Source organism: Rhinopithecus roxellana, chromosome 17 (genome assembly GCF_007565055.1).
Source record: "Rhinopithecus roxellana isolate Shanxi Qingling chromosome 17, ASM756505v1, whole genome shotgun sequence".
NCBI lineage: Eukaryota > Metazoa > Chordata > Mammalia > Primates > Cercopithecidae > Rhinopithecus > Rhinopithecus roxellana.
This window is the reverse complement of record NC_044565.1, coordinates 29,446,791-29,469,811: the sequence shown is the minus strand read 5'-3', so window position 1 is coordinate 29,469,811 and position 23,021 is coordinate 29,446,791. Positions and strand designations below refer to the sequence as shown.

The window sequence follows — 23,021 nt, the reverse complement described above, 5'->3', positions numbered from 1 at the left end:
GGAAGGTAGAGTTTCCACTCATTCTTATGAGCTCAACATTATCTAGATCTCTAAGTCAAAAATGTCAATTTTAAGAAAAGAAAGCCAAAACTAATATCATATATATATACACACACACATATATATGCAAAATTCTTAACAGAATTTTGTACATTGAATCCAGTAATATATGAAAAGAGAAATATCCCTTGACCAAGTGTGATTTGTTCCAGGAATACAACAGTGATTTGATATCTAAAAATTAACAAATGTAATTAACCACATTAATCAATGTTTAAAAATATTTACTATTCATGACAAAAACTCATAGCAGAATAGAAAATCCTTATAGGGCATCTAAAAAAATAAATGCAGTTAGTAGTAAACTTAATGAAGAAAGAATAAATGCTATCCCTGTGTTATCTGGAATATGGTATGAATGTCCATTCTCTCCATTTCTATTCAATATTGTTTTAGAGGTTCTTATTATTGAAATAAGAGGAGAAAAATAAAAGGCATGCTGAGGCATGCATGATGTCAATTTTAAGAAACAAGTAAAGTTGACATTTACAGGCAATGTAGCCATATATGTACAAAATATAAGCAAATAAAGCAATCTTTTGTGCATATATGTATAAAATATGAAGAATAAATAAGTGAATGTAGGCAGCTTGCAGGCTAGAAAATCAATATGTGTAAACCAATTGTATTTATAACTGTAGCAACAAAAATCAAATTTTAAAATGTCATTTATAATAGCTTTAAATAATATAAAACGCTTGAAAAAAGATGTGGAAAAACTAGTAAAATTTACAAATCATTGCTGAGATGAACTAAAAATAGGTTAAATAAATGTAGATATATACCATATTAGTGGATTGGAATACAAAATATTCTTTTTAAAAACCCTGTTCTACACAAATTATAGATTCAAATCAATGAAATCAAAATGCAAACAATGTTATGTAGAAATTGTCAAAATTATTCTAAGTATATATGGAAAGGTAAAAGTTGTAAAATTGTCAAAAAGAAGAAATTTGAAGAATTTATAATACCTGATTTTAGGATTTATTACATAGCTACAGTAATAAAGATAGTTTAATATTGACATGAAGGTAGATCTATATTGATGGAACATAATAGAAAATCTAGAAATAAACTTATACATACAAGGTCAACAGATGCACAATAAAGAAAGTAAAGCAATTTGACAGATAAATAATTATCTTCTTAATAAAGGATTCTGAGAAATGATTGGACAGCCATATATTTAAAAAATTGTACCTCCACTTTTATGCTATCATATGCAAAAAAGTAACTCAAAATAAATATCACATCTAAATGTGAAAGTTAAAACCATAAAAATGTAAGAAGAAAACTTCCTAGATATTATGTGTTTTGGGGCTTGAAGTTCTTAAAATTGACAAAAAAGGCATTAAACAAAAAATAAACAATTTTATATTATTAGAGTTAATATTATTGCTCTTCAAAGATAATAATTTTTTAAATAAAGGCATCGCCTGACAGAAAATATTTAGAAAGCATGTATTTGAACCTAATATAATGAGTTGATCTAATACAAATAAAGAACTCTTCCAAGCCAATATTGAGAAGACTAATGTATTTGACTATTTGGGATGTGATAACAAAATACCACAATGAAGTGGTTTAAACAACAAATTTTTTTCTCATTCCAGAATATTATGTTATCATATTTTTCATAATTTTCATAATTTCCATAATTTCATAATTTTCATATTCCAAAATAATTATGTTCTCATAGTTCTGAAGGTTAAAGTTTCAATTTTAAGTCGTCAGTAAGGTTAGTTACCTGTGAGGGCCTCTCTTTCTGTCTTGCAGACAGTCACATACTCATTGTGTCTTCACATGGTCTTTTCTCTGTGTGTGCATACTCCTGATGTCTTTACCTCTTCTTATATGAACACAAATTATATTGGATTAGAGCCCACCCTTATAGCCTCATTTAACTTTAATTACCTCCTTAAAAGCATTATCTCCACATATAGTCTCATTGGGTTTTAGGGCTTCAATATATTAATGTGCAATGGGGCCACAGTTTAGGCCATAACAACAAAGAATCTGATTTAAAATTGGCATAAAGAAATTCCACTTCTAGGAACAAGGAGTAGACATAGTTTTCCCTATTACTTCTGCTAAATACAACCGAGAATAAGAGACTATGCACACACACACACACACACAAGCACACACACACACACACCATCAGAAAATCTTAAAAGGTGGAGAGAAGACAGCTTATTGGAAGGAGATATCAGGACCAGAGGGATGAGATAAGGTAAATTCCTTGGATTTTATTCTTCCCTCACGCACCCCAAATATGAAAATGATGAAGCTCACAAACCGGAAACATTATCAATAAAGGTGACACAAAAACCCTCAAGAAAATCCCTGCTCTCTTTACCACAGGACCAGAAATAGACAGCAGGCACAACATGAAGCTTTTAAAGAATAATCTCTCTTTTCAGCCAAACACTACAGAAAAAAAATATTGTGGCTCCAACATACACACAGCTGAATAGTGTCAGTGAGAATCATGTATGGAGTTATAATTTCATTGCTGCAATCCATTGACACGTTATAGCGTCAGCTGAGATCACATGTGAAGCTGGAAATCCTACTCTCACTCAACATTAGTGAGGAGCACCCCCATACTGCTTGTCAGTGGATACTAAATGAAAAACTTGGATGTATACCTTCACCTGGCAGTAATGAGGTACTTACATAGATTTAAATACAGAGTCTTACAGCATAAAGTGAAAAATATCCAGGATTCAATCAAAACTCACTTCTCATACAAAGAACCAGGAAGAGGAGAAAATATTTTCTGCAAACCAAATTTAAAACCAAACTTAAAGTTGGCATTTACTTAAAAGGTAATAAGTAAATGCCAACATTAATATGTCAGAGATATTAAAAATTTCTGACAAAAACTTTAAAAAGCCATGATAAAAAGGTTTCAAACACTAATTAATACATACTGCTATGGTTTGGCTGTGTTCCCACCCAAATCTCAACTTGAATTATTTCTCCCAAAATTCCCACATGTTATGGGAAGGACCTAGAGGGAGGTAATTGAACCATGGGAGCTGGTCTTTCCCATGCCATCCTCGTGATAGTGACTAAGTCTCATGAGATCTCATGGGTTTATCAGGGGTTTCTACTTTTGCTTCCTCTTCATTTTCTCTTCCCACCGCCATGTAAGAGGTTCCATTGCCTCCCACCATAATTCTGAATTTGTTTTCACCTCCCAACATAATTCCGAATTTGTTTTCACCTCCCACCATAATTCCGAGGCCTCCCCAGCCACGTGGAGCTGTAAGTCCAATTAAACCTCTTTTCTTTCCAGTCTTGAGTAAATCTTCATCAGCAGCGTAAAAATGAACCAATACACATACTATGAACAAATGAAAAAAATAGAAAAATTTAATGAAGAAACAGAAAGTCTCAGCAAAGAAACAACCTCTATAGAAGACACAAATTGTTATTTTAGAATTGAAAAATGCAATAATTTATGTGAAATGCTTAGCAGATGGGCATTTCACATAAATAGCCTAATGCCATAGACAAAGGAAAGAATCAGTGCAGCAGAAGATAGCCAATAGAAATTACCCAATATGAACAACAGGAAAAAAAAAAAAAAAAAGACTAAAAAAATTAAACTTGGCTTCAGGAACCCTTAGAATTGTAACAAGATATCTATTATTTTTGTCATGAGAGATCCAGAAAAAGAGGAGAATGGAGATGGGGCTGAAAAAGTACTTAAAGAAATCATGACTAAAAACCTGCCAAATTCAGCTTCAGTCTCAAATCTACAGATGTAAGAAGTTAGGGAAATTCAAACAGGACAAAACAAAGAAAAATAATCTATAAGAACTGAAGTTTTGTAAACTAAAGACAAAGAAAAATCTTGAGAAACATAGTAGCTTACCTGTAGGGGAAAATATGATTTTAAGTGGATTTTCCATGAAAATCCATATAGGCCAAAAGAAAGTGGCATAATATTTTCAAGTGCTTATAAAAAGAACTTATCAATTAAAAATCCTGTACTCAGAAAATATATACTTCAGGAGTTAAGAAAAAAATAAAGTAACTCTCGGAGGAAGGAGAACTAAGAGAATTTTTCATTAGTAGGCTTACTCTAAAAATGGCAAAGGAAGTTCTCTAAACAGAAATAGAATGATGTAAGAAAGAACTTTGTAATAATTAGGAAACAAGAAATAACACAGTAAGCAAAACATAAATTAATTAAACATTTTTCTCTTGAATTTTTAAAATTATATTTGTTCATGTAAAAAGTATAATACTGCCAGACATGATTCTAAAGTTATAGAGATAAAATATTTAATATAATTATGTTATAAATGAGAGAGAATAAAATTACAAAAAAAGACAAAAGAGCTTCATGATTCATTCAAACTGATAAAATAACATCAGTCAACTATAAGTTAGGTATGGATAAGGTAATGCCAAGAGCAACCATTAGGAAATCCATACAAATAAATCAAAATAAACCTTAAAAAATGTTCAGGGAACCCACAGAGAATAAAAAAGAAGCAGATAAATGAAAAACAGAGAGAGCACAAAGAAAATAAAAATAAATAAATAAAATACCCAAATTAAGTCCTAGCACATCAATAACTACATTAAATATAAATGGTCTAAATGCATAAATTAAAGATAGAGCTTTGCATAGTGGATTTAAAAAAAGCATGACTCCTCTGTATTCTGTGTATAAGAAACTCACTTCAAATATATGAAAAATAGTCATATTGAAAGTAAAAGAAGGAAAATATATATACCCTGCAATAATTAAATAAAGAAAAACAAAGGTGGCTATATTAATGTCAAAATAGTGAGATATTAAATAATAATAAATAAGTCAACACATTAAAAGGTTATACAAATTCTAACATCTATACATCAAACAACAGTGGTAAAAAGTGAGGCAAAATCTGATAAAACTGAAAGGAGAAGAAGACTGATATACAATTATAATTGGAGACTTCAACAGCCCTCTCTCAACAATTGATAGAACAACCAGATGGAAAATCAGAAAGGATATTGAAGAACGGAAGAGCATATAAACTAAAAAGATTTGTTTAGCATCTAAAAAGCATTCCAGCCAACAGCCGAATATACATTATTTTCAAGTGCCAGCAGAAAACATATCAAGTTAAATTACAGACTGAGCCATAAAATGAACATCAACAAATTAAAAAACATTGAAATAACATGGAGTATCTTCTGACCACAATAGAATCAAACAAGAAATTATTAACAAAACCTAACAGAAAATCTTCAAACACCTCGAAACTAAGCAATATATTTCCACATTATTCATAAGTCAAAGAGGAAATGTGAAGGAAAATGAAATAATATATAGAATTGAGTGTAAATAAAAATATTAAAATTTTAGAACATTAAAATTTGGGAGACACAGCTAACGGTGTATATAAAGTGAAACAAGTGAAATTTATAGCAGTAAATGCAACAAAAAAATCTCAAATCAATAATCTAAACTTCAAACTCCAGAACCTAGGGGAAAAAAGCATAATAAGCTCAAAAAAAAAAAAAATACATGGAATGAAATAATAAGCCAAATGAAGAAATTAGGCAAATTAAAATCATACAAAAAATCAACAAAACAGTTGGTTATTTAAAAAAAAATGGCAAATGTCTAACAAGACAATGAAAATAAAGAGAAGACAAAAATTATAAATATCAGGTGGGAACAGGGGATGTTACTGCAGATACCGAAGATATCAAAAGGATAATAAATAAATACTACAAACAATTCTACATTCATGTATTTAGCAACCTGGATATAATGGACCGACTCCCTTAAAAACTCAGGCAACTACAGTATGCCCAATATGAAATAGACAATGTAAATTGACCTATACATAGTGAAGACATTGAATTCTTAATTTTAAAACTTCCCAAATAGAAATGTGTAGAACTAGCTATTTTACTTAAGAATTCTACCTAATATTTAATGAAAAATCAGCACCAATTCTACACAATCTATTCTAGGAAATAAAAGTAGGGACACCTATTTTTATTTGTTATTACCCAGAGGGAAAACTAAACAAAGATACTACAAAAAAGAAAATTGCAGACCAATACTTACCATAAATATAGATGCAAAAAAGCCTTAACTGATAATATCCATCAGAATTATACAACATATGAAAACAATTATATGCAAAGGCCAAGTGGGTGTTCTCCAGGGTGATTTGATATTGCATAATCAATCAGTGGAATCCACCATATTAATAGTTAAAGAAGAAAGAGCATATGGTCCTATCAATTTATTTAGAAAAAGACTTACAAAACATAACATGATTCATGATGAAACCTCTTAGAAATACAGAAATCATGGTAATTTCCTCAACTCGATCAAGAGCATCTACAAAATAATATTATGACTATTATTGCTAATCAAGCTAATGTTATATGTATATGTAACAGTGACAGACTGCTTTACCTCTAAGATTAGAAATATAATAAGGATACCCACTATCTCCATATTTATTTAACAAAACACTAGAAGTTCCACCCAGTACAATAAAGCAAGAAACAGACATAAAGGGCATGCAGATGAAATGATTTCCTGTGAGACAATCTGAAGGAGTGTATAAAAGAACATACTAGAACTAGTAAATGAGTTCAGTGAGTGTAGCATATAAGACAAACATTAAAAAACGAGTTTTTCAAACCCTTAGCAAAGCCGGTATAGAAGGGACATACCTTAAGGTAATAAATACTATCTACGGCAAACCCACAGCCAACATTATACTGAATGGAGAAAAGTTGAAAGCATTCCCCCTGAGAACTGGAACGAGACAAGAATGCCCACTTTCATCACTTCTATTCAACACAGCACTGGAAGTCTTAACCAGACTAATTAGACAAGAGAGAGAAATAAAGGGCATCCAAATCAGTAAAGAGGAAGTCAAACTGTTGCTGTGTGCCATTGATATGATTGTATACCTAGAAAGCCCTGAAAACTCATCCAAAAAGCTTCTAGATCCGATAAATGAATTCAGTAAAGTTTCAGGATACAAACTCAATATACACACATCAGTAGCACTGGTATACACCAATAGCAACCAAGTTGAGAATCAAATCAAGAACTCAACCCCTTTTACAATAGCTGCAAAAATAAAAATAAAATAAAATACTTAGAAATATACCTAACCAAGGAGGTGAAAGATCTCTACAAGGAAAACTACAAAACACTGCTGAAAGAAATCATGGACACACAAACAAATAGAGACACATCCCATGCTCATGGATTAGTAGAATCAATATTATGAAAATTACCATACTTTCAAAAACAATCTACAAATTCAACGCAATTCCCATAAAAATATCCCCATCTTTCTTCACAAAACAAGAAAAAACAATCCTAAAATTCATATAGAACCAAAAAAGAACCCACATAGCCAAAGCAAGACAAAACAAAAAGAAAAAATCTGGAGGCATCACATTACCTGACTTCAAACTATACTACAAGACTATAGTTACCAAAACAGCAAGGTAGTGGTATAAAAACAGCCACATAAGCCAATGAAACAGAATAGAGAACCCAGAAATAAACCCAAATACCTACAGACAACTGATCTTTGACAAAGCAAACAAAAACATAAAATGGGGAAAGGACACCCTATTCAACAAATGGTGCTGGGATGGATCAGAGAATTAAATCTAAGACCCAAAACCATAAAAACCCTAGAAGATAACATCACAAAAAAATACTTCTAGACATTGGTTTAGGCAAAGACTTCGTGACCAAGAACCCAAAAGTAAATACAACAAAAACAAAGATAAATAGATGGGACTTACTTAAACTAAAAAGCTTCTGCACAGCAACAGAAATAATCAGCAGACTAAACACACAACCCACAGAGTGGGAGAAAATCTTCCCAAACTATGCATCTGACAGAAGACCAATATCCAGAATATACAAGGAACTCAAGCAAATCAGCAAGAAAAAAATAAATAACACCGTCAAAAAGTGAGCTAAGAACATGAATAGACAATTCTCAACAGAAGATACAGAAATGGCCGACAAATAAATGCAAACATGCTTAACATCACTAATCATCAGGGAAATGCAAATCAAAGCCACAATGTGATTCTACCTTACTCCTGCCAGAATAGCTATAGTTTAAAAATCAAAAAATAATATGTTCTTAATAGATTGGATGATACACACCTCACATTGGTGAGGGAGATCTTCTTTACTCAGACTACTGATTCGAATGCTAATCTCTTCCAAAAACACCTCACAGACACACCCAGAAACAATGCTTTACCAGCTTTCTGGGCATCCTGTATCCCAGTCAAGTTAACACATAAAATTAGCCATCATATTCAGACAAAAATTTGTATGCAAATTCTCACGGAAGCTTTATTTGTAATAGCCAATAATGCAAACAACTAAAATGTCCAAAAATGGATAGTTGAACCAATTGTGCTGTATCCATAAAATGGAATCCTTCTCAGCAATAAAATGAATGAGGTATTTTATTGATACATACAGGAAAATGGATGAAACTCAAAATTTATACTGAATGAAAGAAGTTAGACAAAACAGTACATATTACATGATTACATTTATATATACTAAAATATGTAACGCATTAAGAAAGATGGCACACATCAGAGGCTGCCTGGGAACAGTGATGGCAGATGGAGAAGTTAAAGGTAAATCACAGAGGACATAATGAAACTTGCAGAAATTATGGATATGTTTATTATCTTAATTTTAGTGATGTTTTCATAGATACATATATATACATAAACTAATCAACTTGTACACTTTGAAAAGGTGCAGTTAATTGTATGGCAATTATACTTCAATAAAGCTGTTAAAAAAAACCATATGTGATTGTATAGAATAGTTTCTGTGCCAATTATCTTAAGCCCCAGGGATAAAAGATTTTTCCTACCTGAAGTCCAGAGCCCTCCTCCCTATGGCCCCATTTTATATCCTAGAATGACTAACGGGGGAAGTTTGATTTGCTTCAAGGAAAACCCTGCCCTCACATAGAGAGTTGTGCTCTGTTCTTTTGTTCCTCAAAAGAAAATCAAAAAATAATTTAACATCAGAATATTTTCTAATATCTTGGTTATTCATTCTTAAGACCCCATGTGAGGCATCAAAAGGACGGGAATAGTCTGGACTCAGTAGAATACTTTTCTATCTCTCTTCTTCCATCCAGAGTTTTCAAAAAGTTTAGGTTATTATCTTAACTAAAGTGACCTACTTACAAATATAATGTAAATCCACAAATATAAAGTCAAGTCATCTAAATTTTGACTCTCTGCTTCAACATTTCAATTTATCTTTTTATGATATAAATGCCTCAAATTTTAAAATTTTATAAACATAATGTTGCAACTACATTTCATTTATATTTCACTCAAAATATTTCAATGCTTTTTGCTAAACTACAAGAAATTTCCTTAAAGTATCGGCTTATGTCAGAAATCACCTTGTCGTGTGTTCCTAAATGAGACATTTGCTTATGGATAATTGCTGCAGGACATTTGTTTTGCTTGGCCACCAAGATCCAACCATGTTCTGATTGGAAGAATACTCCATAGAAAGGGGCAGGGGCAGGTACATTCTCTCCCACACCTTTCAAGGTAAAATGCAATCAGTTGACACATCCTTGACTACTGACATCTTCCTGCTTAGAACTTTTAATCTTTGGTTTAACATGCATTCATGGCAGACATACCAGTGGCTTAAATATTCTGCCATGACAAAGGAGGTCATCTATTATGTATTAATAATTATGTGTTTTACACCTTATTCCTCTAGATCCTTCACATACACTATCAGTCAGCTTCAGTTAGTTCCAATGAATTTCTGTTACATGCAATTAAGAATCCTAAATGTCCTGCAATTGCTAAAAAGGAAAAAGAAAAAAAGAATCCTAAATGATACATAAAAGTACATGTTCATAGCATTAGTTTGTTTTCACACTGCTATAAAGGCATACCCAAGACTGGGTAACGTATAAAGAAAAGAGATTTAATGGACTCACAGTTACGCAGTGCTGGGGAGGCCTCAGGAAACTTACAATCACAGCAGAAGAGGAAGAGGCACATCTTACATGGCAGTAGGAGAGAGAATGGTGAGCAAACCATCAGATCTCATGAAAACTCACTCATATCATGAGAACAGCACAGGGGAAACCGCCCTCATGATCCAACCACCTCCCACCCAGTCTCTCCCTTGACATGTGGAGGTTACAATTCAAGATGACCTTTGGGTGGAGAAACAAAGCTAAACCATATCATTCATATACATGTTTGTACATCAATGCCAATAATGCATTTCCTCTTGGGTCCTGGTAAGACACTACTGTATATTTTCAGTAACCTGTGGTATTGGAAAGAAGACTAAACTGGAAGTCAAGCAATTTCAAACTCTTTTCTTAGTAGCTAAGAGAAGGAGCTTTGCAGCCAAACCCTGGAGTTAATATCCAAGTTCCTTCATTCTGTATGATGTAGAGCAAGTTACTTATTCTCTCTTAGTTTCAGTTTCAGCATCCATAAAGAGGGAATAATAATTCCACCCTTATAGAGTTTAGTGAGGAAAACATAACTAATCCACATAGAACACTTAGCAGAGAGTCTGGCACATAATGGGCACTTGGTAAATGTTAGTTTATTTCTATTGTTATTATTACTTTTGCTGTTGCTCTTTTACTACGTACTTCTGATGGCCCATGTTTCAATGCCAACTCCAACTGAATTAGTCTTGTGACTTGAAGAAAATGACGTGTGCTCTTTAGTTTTTGGTTCTGTCATCTATACAACAGGGATAATAAAATGATTATTAAAGAGCGATAAGATAATGAAGGCAAAGTACTTACACAGTGTCTGGTAACACACTGCAAATATTAGGTATTATTTTAACTAATATTGCATCATTGCACTTTTCTGGGCTTTGCATTTTTCCTTTATATAACGAGGGTATTGAAATTAAATTAGGTTGTCTGTTATTGCAGGTTTAAAGTAATTCTATGTGGTCTCCTAACTAATCATTGAGATAAATTCAAACAAAAATCCTAGACCCTCTAGAGCCCTGTTTCTTATAGTGAAGTCAAAGACCTCTTGAATCAGAAACACCAAAGATGCTTATTAAAATGCAGATCTCTGGGCCTTACTCTAGATTAATAAAATTGGGATTTTCATGGAGTAGTTCAGGAAGCTACATTTTAAAATAAACTCCCTAGGTAATATTTATATTCATTAAAGTTTAAGAACAACTGATGTGGGCTGTATCAACGGGCAAAATTATAAATAAAACATTTCACTTCATTAACCAAGAATATGTGAATTTCAGCCTATTTAGAAATACACACACTCAAACACACTAATATAATGTGTCCCATGTCCCATCTGTATGTGTGTGTGTGTGTGTACCCCTGCAAAGATAAAACTCACACTGTAGTCATAATATGAGTAAAGTAAGAAGAGAATACTTGAATTGAATCTAAGTAATGCTAAGTGATTTTAGATTAACTGTATAGAAATAACATACATATTTGCTGTCAGGAATAGATGTCAGACAGATCTGAGCTGACTTCTTCTAATAAAATATATAATTCTTGGAACATCTGGATGCAGCCTGACTTTTGGCTTACTCAATCTCACAAATTATGTTTTTACCGAGTACCTGCACCTGTACACAGGCAGGGTTTAAACCAGTTTCCAGAGCAATCAGTAGAGTTTGAGGTATGCTAAAACCCTCTAGCAAGTGTATTTTATTATGGTAGTCGGGACTTCATTCTGCTTGGGAGTACCAAATATATCTGTGGCGGGCTACTTTGTGGTCACTTGCCTCAGAATCCATTTACATATATCGTTTTGCTTGGCCTGTTAGTGAATCAACAAGAATAATTGAGAAGGCATGAAACTTCTACTCATTATCAAACTGTGTTTTCTTGAGTTGATGGAAGAAATTTTGAAGTTGTATATTCTCCACATGAGATTTTAGTTGTTGCCAATCAGATCACATATTTGATCAATAGGATATTAAAAATGTCAATTTTCCTTGCAGTTACTGGTTGGTTTAATTCAATCGAAATGAGGCCAAGATTTCTCCTCTTTCTTCACACAGATCACAATGCAAGGTGTACTCACTGTATCTGTCAGTTTTTGAACACATAATCAGTACCAGGAACTTTGTTATGTACTTTATCAATATAATCTAATTTAATCCTTATAAAAAGCTTATTTTTTCATGCCTTTTTTATAAGAAAAAAGAGAAAAGATAGGAAAAAAAAAAACAGAGAAAAGTAAAAGAAAAATATATCTAGTACAGCGTAACAAGTTGTCCAAAGTTTTGGATATAGTATTTGGTATAGCTGGAGATTGAGCCCAAGACTGACACCAAATATTTGGGCTAATTTCACTATTGCATGACACCTTATGGTGCCAGGTTTTAGAGAACTGTCAATACATTACAGTACACATTAAAAAATAAAGCATCTTGTCCTGGTTTCCTTCCTGAAATCTTTGCCCATTCCTATATGCAGAACGGCATTGCTTAGATTGTCTTCCAGGGCTTTTATAGTTTTGGGTTTTGCATTTAAGTCTTTAATCCATCTTGAGTTAATTTCTGTATATGGCCTAAAGAAGGAGTCCAGTTTCAATCATCTGCATATGGCTAATCAGTTATCCCAGCATCATTTATTAAATAGGGAATTCTTCCCCTGGGGCTTGTTTCTGTCAGCTTTATCACAGATCAGATAGTTGTAGGTGTGCAGTCGTATTTCTGGGTTCTGTATTCAGTTCCACTGGTCTATGTGTCTGTCCTTGTACCAGTATCGTGCTGTTTTGGTTACTGTAACCCTGTAGTATAGTTTGAAGTTGATTACCATTATGTCTTATTCTTTTTGCTTAGGATTACCTTGGCTATTTGGGCTCTTTTTTGTTTCATATGAATCTTCAGAAAGTTTTTTTTAGTTCTGTAAAGAATGTCAATGGTAGTTTAATGGGAATAGAAATGAATCTATAAATTGTTTTGAGCAGCATGGCCATTTTAATAGCATTTATTCTTCCTATGCATGCACATGCAATGTTTCTCCTTTTGTTTGTGTCATCTCTGATTTCTTTGAGCAGTGGTTTGTAGTTCTCATTGTAGATGTCTTTCACCTCCCTAGTCAGTTGTATTCCCAAGTATTTTATTATTTTTGTTGCAATTGTGAATGGGAGTTTGTTCATGATTTGGCTCTCAGCTTGATTGCATAGGTGTATAGGAATGCTAGCGATTTTTGCAGAATGATTTTGTATCTTGAAACTTTGCTGAAGTTGCTCGACACTTCTCAAAAGAAGAACTACATACGGCCAACAATCATCTGGAAAAACCCCAGCATCACTGATATTAGAGAAATGCAAATGAAAACCTTAATGAGATACCATCTCACACCGTCAGAATAGTTATTATTAAAAAGTCAAAAAATAATTGATATGGTGAAGTTGTGCGGAAAAAGAAATGCTTATTTACTGCTGGTGGGAGTGTAAAAGACAATGTGGAAGACAGTATGGCAATTCCTCAAAGACCTAAAAACAAAAATACCATTCAACCCAGCAAACCCCATTACGGGGTATATATCCAAAGGCATATAAATTGTTATCTTATAAAGATACATACACAGGTATGTTCATTGCATCACTATTCACAATAGCATAGACATGGAATCAACCTAAATGTCCATCAATGGTAGACTGGATAAAGACAATGTGGTACATATACACTATGAAATACTATGCAGCCATAAAAAAGAATGAGATCATGTCCTCTGCAGCGTCATGGATGAAGTTGTAGGCCATTATACTTAGCAAACTAACGCAGGAACAGAAAAGCAAATACCACATGTTCTCACTTATAAGTGGAAGCTAAGTGATGAGAACTCATGGACACATAGAGATGAACCACACACACAGAGGCCTATCTACGGGTGTAGGGTAGGCAGAGGGAGAGGATCAGGAAAAATAACTAATGGATAGTAGGGTTAATACCTGGGTGATGTAATCATAGGTACAACAAACCCCCATGACACACATTTGCCTATGTAACAAACTGCACATGTACCCCAAACATAAAATAAAAGTATAAAAAAAGAAGCCTACCTTTAATTACATTTGCAGAAAATACTTTTTTAAAAGCTAAACAAATACTAGTCCTACACTCTGTATCTCTGTATGTGACTGGATATGGAAGAAAAATGGAGAGATTAATCTTCAGAAAGGCAATAAACACAACATCAGAAACTGTAATCAAAGTGACCTCACCAGACAGAGAGGGCTCTTAAAGACCTGACCTCTATGACATCTGAGCCTAGGCTGAAAGTCCTTTTCTCATATGTGCTTAGAAAAAGGCTATTGGAAAGATGGGCGCACCTCAACCTGTCTTTAGACTTTTTTTTTTTTTTTGAGACGGAGTCTCGCTCTGTCACCCAGGCTGGAGTGCAGTGGCCGGATCTCAGCTCACTGCAAGCTCTGCCTCCCGGGTTTACGCCATTCTCCTGCCTCAGCCTCCCGAGTAGCTGGGACTACAGGCGCCCGCCACCTCGCCCGGCTAGTTTTTTGTATTTTTTAGTAGAGACGGGGTTTCACCGTGTTAGCCAGGATGGTCTCGATCTCCTGACCTCGTGATCCGCCCGTCTCGGCCTCCCAAAGTGCTGGGATTACAGGCTTGAGCCACCGTGCCTGGCCCTATAGACTTCTAATCATGTCAATGCAAAGAAAAAGCTAAAAATAAACTCATTGTTTACTTGCAGAAAAAAGGATTACAAGAAGTGTTTACGTGTATTTTCATATTTTGTTTAAAACATATTACCGAAGGTGTTTCTAGTGCTGTAAAGATTAAACATAGATAGTAACCTTGCAAATTTATTTGCCATCTTCATTTCTCAAAGTTCCAAAAATTTCGATTCATAACTTCTAAAAGGGTTTATTAAATCTAGGTTTCATCAGTTACTAATTATATATGATGGTTAGGACAGGTATTAAATGTCTCAATATTTTGATTTTCTTACCTGGAAAATGGAAATAAGCATGTTTAATTCAGTAGATGTCTCTACAGAATAAACAAGTCCAAGCATGTAAAATGATTATAAAAATATTTGGTACATAAGAAGACTATATATATATGTGTGTGTGTGTGTGTGTGTGTGTGTGGTGTGTGTCTGTGTGTGTGTGTGTCTGTGTGTGTGTGTGTATTTGAGACAGAGTCTCTCTCTGTTGTCCAGGCTGGTGTGCAGTGGCACAGTCTTGACTCACCACAACCTCCATATCCCAGGTTCAAGCAGTTTTCCTGCCTCAGCCTCCCGAGTAGTTGGGATTACCGGTACCCACCATCACTCCTGGCTAATTTTATTTTATTTTATGTTTTATTATTATTTTTTTGAGTAGAGACAGGATTTCACCATATTGGCCAGGCTGGTCTCAAACTCCTGACCTCAAGTGATCCACCTACTTCAGTCTCCCAAAGTGGTGGGATTACAGGCGTGAGTCACTATGCCAGGCTGAGAAAACTTGATTTATAATATTGATAATCGTAGGACTGACACAGTATCATTGACAATATTATTATTATTATTATTATTATTATTATCATTGCTATAAGTACCTCAAATGGGAGATGGCCATGAAGATATTGCCTGTATACTCCTGAAACAGTGTATGGAGGAATTGAGTGAGAAAACGTGTAAAATTCTAGAATCAATTTCTGAGTGACTAATTCCTGAACACAAAACAAACAAAGTACCCCTGAGGCATCTGTTTTGGTGACCGTTTGATTCATATTCAAATAAAACCCTGGATAATGAATGATGAGTGATCACATTGGTAGGCATACTACAAAGCTCAACACAATGATCATCGCTCACAGTATCATCTATTGTCAGTTGTCAAATCCTTGCAAACTAATATTCTTGAATATACTAATTACAAAAGGGACTCCCCCAAGTTAAGAAATTTAGTGCTTCTCAGAGGTCAAGTATAAATGACAATCCAGGCTGGGCACAGTAACTCACGCCAGTAATCCCAGCACATTAAGAGGCCGAGGTGAGGGGATCACCTGGGGTAAGGCCTGACCAACATGACGAAAACCCGTCTCTACTAAAAATACAAAAACATTAGCCAGGCGTGGTGGCACACATCTGTAATCCCAGCTACACGAGAGGCTGAGGCCGGAGAATCACTTGAACCTGGGAGACAAAGGTTGCAGTGAGTTGAGATCACGCCACTGCACTCTAGCCTGGGCAACAGAGCGAGACTCCATCTCAAAAAAAAAAAAAATACTCCCAAAATAAATGACAATCCATGAAAAATATATTAGGAAAAGACTTACTTGGAAAAACAATTATCATCCTCCACCATCCAGCGCAGGCCAGGAGTTGAGTGTTTTCTGAAAGTAAAATATATCTCATTTGTTTGTCATGTAATGAATAAGCAGTAGGAGGACAAATAGAAATCATCAGTTACCTTAGAAATTAGGTCATTTTCAAAATCTTTAATTAAGAGTAAAAATGTCTAAATAATCTCAATGGCTTAGATGAATGTGAGATTCTTGTACCTACATTATTAAGGGACAAATTACGGTAAGCTTCTTCACGTATCTATTCCTCCTTCACTGTTTTATGAATACGACATTAGTATTTAAGTGGGATAACTACTTTATTGGAGTAATGGCTTTTTTTAAGTAACCTACTTTATACAAGATTTTGCAGGCTCCTTTAAAAATCTAACTATGCTCTATTAAACAGCTTTAAGAACTAAACACTGTTCTCTAGCTTGCTGAGTAAATATGAATTTCACAGTTAAATACATAAAATAATGATTACATCCAATGGTCATGAGGGACATGTTTTTAGAAGTATACTAATTAAACTACATCCTTCAGACAACATGTTTCTACACTTACTAGCAATGAACCATATCTGATTGGTCATTAAGTAATTAGGAATGCTAATGTAAATAAAGTGCCATTCAAACAGGGGCTTTGAGACTGGAGATGAATCATATATTTTGTCTTCAGGTCTGAACTATATACAGATCCATCATATAAAACAACCAAAAAAAAAAAAGTACTGAATGCAAAAGAAAAAGATGGTTTTGTCCCTCACTACTAACTAGAACCTATATTTTTAAGTAGTTTTTTTGTTATTTTACTGACAACATAAAAGTGTTGTAAGCAATAAGAGAAAAAATGGTTTAGATTATGATCCTGCGTTTTTCCATGCCTGTCATAATTTATGCTTGCTTGCGTGTGTGAATCTAGCTCCTTTCACCAAAGATAAGAGGTTCAAGAAGATACAAAGTAATGAAGATAGAGATGGAGATGGGAATATAAGTGGCACTGGACCAGAAAGAGAAATACTGGATACAGGCAAAACGTGGAAATTGAAGCTACTGGAGGGAAACGGAAATGAGGCGAAATGACAGCGTTTGAAGTTAATATAAACCTCATAGTAACAGATTAGAACTAGAAATCTTCGGGATTCCTTAAATCTGGAGAATAAATCAAGGAAATGTAATAAAAATATTTACTTTAGTATTAAACTACAGTAAAAGCGATAAATTGTACAAAACAAATTAGAGTGATAAAACGTCTTTCAAAACTGGAAAATTTTCAAATGGATGATTTGTTTTACGTGTTAAAAACTTACCCAGCATCTGGCAGGTGCAAAATAAATACTGGTTAAATTAATTACTTAAATTTAACTAAAAAGTAAATTACTTTTTCTGGAAAGTAAACAAAGTCGGCCGGGCACGGTTGCTCACACCTGTAATCCCAGCACTTTGGGAGGCCAAGCCGGGCAGATCACGAGGTAAGGAAATTGAGACCATCTTGGATAACACAGTGAAACCTCATCTCTACCAAAAATACAAAAACAATTAGCCGCCGCGCGTGGTGGCGGCGTCTGCAGTCCCAGCTACTCGGGAGGCTGAGGCAGGAAAATGGCGTCAACCCGGAAGGCGGAGCTTGCAGTGAGCCGAGATAGCGCCACTGCACTCCGGGAACAGAAGGAGACTCCGCCTCAGGAAAAAAAAGAAAAAAAAAAAAAAAACCTTTCAGTGATGTCCCCACACTCCTGCCCCATTGATGCCATCTTTTGTAATTAAGGTACAATTTACGTTCAGTAAAGTGCACAATTATTAAGTGGAAAGCTTGATAATGCCATATATAAATACATGCCCAGTAAATCACCCTCTAGATAAACATATAGCACATTTCCATAACACCGGGAGATTTTTTCTATGTGATTTTTGTGTCAATACCAAATTCTTCCAAAATAATCAGCATAGTTTTACCTGCTCTTGAATTTCTTATAAATGGAGGCGCATACTGTGCACTGTTTTACATCTGCTCTCCCTCAGTCAACATAACGTTCTTACCATTCAACCATGTTTTATATGTGTCATACATATACATATATACAAATGTTGTCAAATAACTACATAAAATGTTTGTCATACATATAATATGTATTTGTCATGCATATACATTAAAACTTGTGTTATTCTTTGTTATTGCTGCATAGGACTCCATTGTATCAACAGACAAGAATTTGTTTATCCATTTTCTTATTGAAGGGCATTTAGATCAAGTTCAGTTTGAAATTCTTGTGCAAGTCTAGTGCACATGTTTACTCATGTCTATTGCCTGTGTATCATGAGTAGAATTGCTAGGACATAGGAAAGGATGTGTTTAATCTTGTCTGAAGCTGACAGACTGTTTTCCCCAATGTCATTGTACCATTATACATTCATGCAAAGTATGTAGCCACCCCATATCCGCAGTTTACATTTCATCTATTCTGGGTAGTATGCAGTGACAGTTTAGGGTGGTGGTTTTAATTTGCATTATTCTCATTTCTCATAATGTGGAGGAAATTTCCATATGATATATTCATATGGTCATCTGAATATCTTCTTTTTGAAGGAAAGTTTTTTCATATATTGTGCAAAGAAATGATGCCATGTTATAAAAATATTTGAACCTCTTTACCTTGCGCAACACATAAAAAATTTATTTGAGATCGCTTATAGATGTAAAAGTAGAAGCTTAAATAATAGGCTTCTAGAACAGGGGTTTCAAATTACAGCTCAAAGGCCAGTCTGGACCACACCTGTCTTACTTTCTCTTATTTTAAGATATTGTTTATCTGCAGTAGTTGTAGATTCACGTTCAATAGTAAGAAAGAATACAAATCCTTTCTTGGAAAAAGAAAACAACAGCAAACTAAGAATAGAGCATAGTTATGATTTTAAACCAAGTATTTTGCAATTTCATATTTTTACATGCTTTAAATCATTTGCTTAATAATGATATTGTTGTTATTGGAATTCCAGGATGGGTATTAATAAAACGTATACCCATTCAAGCAAAGAAAAGGGAAGCAAGAATGAGAAAGAGTAAGAAACGGATCCTAAAAGTAAAACTTGAAGACAAAATATGATTTTTAAGGAGCATTTTTATATCCTCAATTTTCCAAATTTCAACACAGTTTTTCCACTCATAATGGGTCATGGGGAAAAAGAAGAGAAAATAGTCTTCATTTTATAATTTAAAAACCAAAAGAAGAATATTAAATTGTTTTTGAAGAGAAGACCATAACTAATTTTATTTTTCAGACTTATATGAAAATCATCCTATTGGGAGATCCAAGTTATAAACCAACTATTCATTTCATAATTTGTGTTGTGAAATACATCATGTGTGTGTTTGTAGGAGGATGTTTCATAGTTTTTTTCATCTTTTAAATTTCCCCTAAACCCTTTTGTCTTATTAGGTTTTACTTTCACTATACATTTTAGCCACGTTTTTAGGCATGTTTTTTCAGGTTACCTTTATTCTTTATAAAAAATTATATATTCGTAATTATATTAAACTCAAATTTTTAATTTATCCTCATGTTTAAATGAAATTAGTTTTCCTGTAGTTTTAGGAATGTGGATGTGGCTCAAGATACTTCTCTAGCTTCTGGATTCTAGGACTTCTCTTCTATCATGCTGCTACGACTAAGTATTGAAAACATAATCTTTCTTCTAGTCACTTCTTTAGTGCTTTCTGTTTTGTCTGCCACTAGTATCTAGACCAGTTCTGTCCTTTACTTCAAGAATACCTGTCCATAATAATTCATATTCTATTCCCATCGGTTTCTCATCAGTGTGGGGCACTGTCTTCTCACTGAAAAGTTTGGAAATCTCTGGGTGTCTTGGTTATCCCAGCTACCTTAGGTGTTGCCTCAGTCACTTGCACTCGTTGTCAAATTGCCAACAGCAAAGCCCCAGCCTAGTTATGACTGTGGTTTTCAGATAAGCCAACTACATCCTCCTGTTTCAGTGGGGACATCTACCTTGGGATGAGAACTTCTTGGAGAATTCTGTGAGTTAGCACTTATATGTCAAAAGATAAGGAAAAAAGGTCATGATTGTCTAACAGGGTACATGAATCCCCAAATAAATTATCTTACAAAAATATCACACTTGCTTTTCTACGTTTTCACTACTGGTAAAAATGAAACAAATAATTCACATTAGAATAAAATCTGTAAGCTGGTATAACAAGCTAAGACAATTACTTTTACATATAAAGCAAGTCCTTCAAATAAATGTTTTACACACAAATTTAGGTTTTAAAAAAAATAAGGTAAGTATTTACCTTAGTTTTGTTTGTCCACTAAGAGACCCCATTTCTCAAACTGACATTAAACTGGACTGCAGCTCAAACCCTACAAAGAATAAAATGCATGTCACAAGCTGGATACACACATGTGCATATTACATACATGATAAATGGCTAACCCTGCTGTGCATACAACATCCATGAGTAGTTTTACCTTGTAAAAATACTGTAGCCTATCTTGAATCAAACTGTAATGAAAAAAACAAAAGATAATGCTTGCCTACTAATAGACATTTGCTCAGGCATTTTAAAAAATGCAAAAAGTATAATGTCTTGAGGACTGAAACGTTATTGAAGATGGGATAAAAGTCAACACTGCTTACAAATAACTGAACATGGAGAGCACAGCCAACACATTCATGTGGACAGCAAATAAGTGGTTGTGTATTGCACATCTTCTATCTGGGTTATTCCTAGCTTGACGTTTCTGCCTTCATTATTATTGGTAGTTCCTAGAGTCACAGCTTCCATGTCAAACGTGACAGTGGATACAGAAGTAGTTGCAAGAAACTGATGAGGCCTTTCTTTTCCACTGCCAAAAATTGTACCATTTGTACCAATGCACATAGCTTTATCCTGCTGCAGAGAGTCCTAGACATTCTGTTTTTGGCTTGTTTGTTTTGTTTTGTTTTGTTTTGTTTTGTTTTGTTTTTTGAGATGCAGCCTCGCTCTGTCGCCCAGGCTGGAGTGCAGTGGCACGATCTCGGCTCACTGCAAGCTCTGCCTCCGGGGTTCATGCCATTCTTCTGCCTCAGCCTCCCAAGTAGCTGGGACCACAGGTGCCTGCCACCACGCCCAGCTAATTTTTTTGTATTTTTAGTAGAGACTGGGTTTCACCGCGTTAGCCAGGATGGTCTCGATCTCCTGACCTCATGATCTGCCCACCTCGGCCTCCTAAAGTGCTGGGATTACAGGCATGAGCCACCGTGCCCGGCCAACATTCTGTTTTTATGACACACTCCTATACTGCCTCTTCTGTCTCACAGTCCCACAGTTTCAACTCTAAATATTAATGTCTGCCCAGAGAAATAAGTTGGAGCTCTGGAGTCGAGAACACCTGAATATTCAGAATCGTTCCGGCATGACGTATTTCTTTGATTGCTCAGACCCTTCCCCTCAAAACCAACTGTCCACTCATGAGGCACAAATATGGAATGAACTGTCTGGGGGACACTCCAAGGACTCCGCTCCTGTCGGCCATCTCCTCGGTGCAGATTCTGAAATGATCATCAACATTGGAGTCTGTGTGCAATACTATGAATTCAGTTTCAAAACCTACATATACATCCTCAAAATGATTTGAAGTACATTTACGAAACTGGAGCCTGTCATCTTGTGCCATAAAGTTGTCATCCACATTACACCATTGTACTATGATGCCTCCAGGTTTCTCTATCAGTTCTTCTATCTGTACTGGTGGGCGAGATGCTACAGTTCCATGCTTAAGAATGTGGTCTTTCATGATGTTAAAAATAGAGTCATCCAACTGAGCACATACACAAGTCACATCAACCAGTAAAGGAACTTCTTGTATGCTGTCCAGCTGAACATGCAAGGCCTTTTTGGTAAAGCTCCACAGTTTCTCATTCTCTTCTCCTACACCACCAACCATGGCAATCTCACCTTTTCGTACTAAAGCCTCTGGAGTGTTGACTCTGTGTTCTATGAGCTTCTGGCAATCATCTAGTGGTGATTTAATGGTCTGTTTAATGGTGTCCACCTCTTGCAAAAGGGTCACCTGAAGCAGCAGCTCAGGCTCTAGCTCCATCATCTGCCTCATGCAGCTGCTGGAGTGGGTTCCCGACTGTTGAGTCTGGAGTTTTCTGATGGGAAGATATTTACCTACTGATGTAAGTATATTAGTGATTGTAGGATTATGCATATTTCCTGTTTTTTGCCGAACTTGTATTTTTATTTTTGTGTTTTTGCTTTATATTTTCCTAGGAACATTTCCATTTTATCTAACTTTTCAAATGCATTGGCATAAAGTTATTTATTTAATATTTTCCAAATCTCAAGTTGCTGTTTCTTTTTCGCTCCTCATTATATTGATTCTTTGCATACTGGTTTCTACATATGTGCCTCATGTATAGATTTCCTCTATTCCACAGTCATCTCATAAGTAGGCCATAGACAATTTTCATTTTTGCAGTTTGCCAAATGTTCAAAATCATAGTGCCAAGTAGGCAATGCTCTATTCCTACATTCTTGACTCAAGTAAGGATTAAGAAGAAAAGCTTATGTTTATGCCTTTGACATCCTGCAGATTCTTGAT

At 34.7% G+C, this 23,021-nt stretch overlaps 1 pseudogene; it reads right to left on the bottom strand.

Annotated features, from left to right (window-relative positions):
* Positions 1-21,103: 21,103 nt before the first annotated feature.
* Positions 21,104-22,478, bottom strand: LOC104660589 (annotated as a pseudogene).
* Between the last annotated feature and the right edge of the window lie 543 nt (positions 22,479-23,021).